We start from the raw sequence: 813 nt of genomic DNA, 5'->3' as shown, positions 1-813 counted from the left end.
AGACTCATTAATTTATGAACTGTCTGTGGCTGCTCTTACACTACTATGGCAAAAGTGAGTGGTTCAGATGGGAACAATATTGAGATGGGAGGTGCTTGGTTTCCCTGGGATTGGGTTTCAGGCCACTCCCCTGGGCCTCAAACCACTACTATGGCAAAAGTGAGTGGTTCAGATGGGAACAATATTGAGATAGGAGGTGCCTGGTTTCTCTGGGATTGGGTTTCAGGCCACTCCCCTGGGCCTCAAACCAATCTCCTAGGTCTCAAGCCCCTCCTCTGAGTCCTGAACTACTGTTGCTTGATGCACCTGTTATCAGCATGACGGGTGGAGATTGAGATGAATGAGGCAAATTTATGTAATTCCAGTAGCTGAGCATGCTCAGTAGAAAGGAATCCTATGAATGACCTTTGACTAGAGGCTCTAGAGAGTGCCTAGCATATTTTAAATATATTTGGTGGAATCTGACCAAGAAACAAGTTCCAAAGAGACCAACTGAACATGTGCAAGACTGGGTTACATAACCAGCTACATAACTGGGAACCACTCTGCTTAGTTGAATATTCATTAGAGAGCATGAATATTTGTAGATAGCCAAACTGTAAAGGTAGAATCCAGGGAGAAGATTGTGCTGTTGCTGATTCTCTCTGGAGCCAGCCCACACTTTGCCTGTGTTTCTGGAGCCAGCTCACACTTTGCCTTTGAGGTGTGTATACCTTTCCTTTTTGTGTTAAACCTGCCTTTACTGGGCTGCTGTTTTCCTGTTAAAGCCTGCATTTTCCTGTGAAGTGTGTATTTCTTACTTTTGTATTAAAT

The sequence above is a fragment of the Galeopterus variegatus genome, unplaced genomic scaffold (assembly GCF_000696425.1).
Source record: "Galeopterus variegatus unplaced genomic scaffold, G_variegatus-3.0.2 Scaffold16244, whole genome shotgun sequence".
Lineage (NCBI taxonomy): Eukaryota > Metazoa > Chordata > Mammalia > Dermoptera > Cynocephalidae > Galeopterus > Galeopterus variegatus.
Note: the sequence above shows the minus strand (reverse complement) of the source record.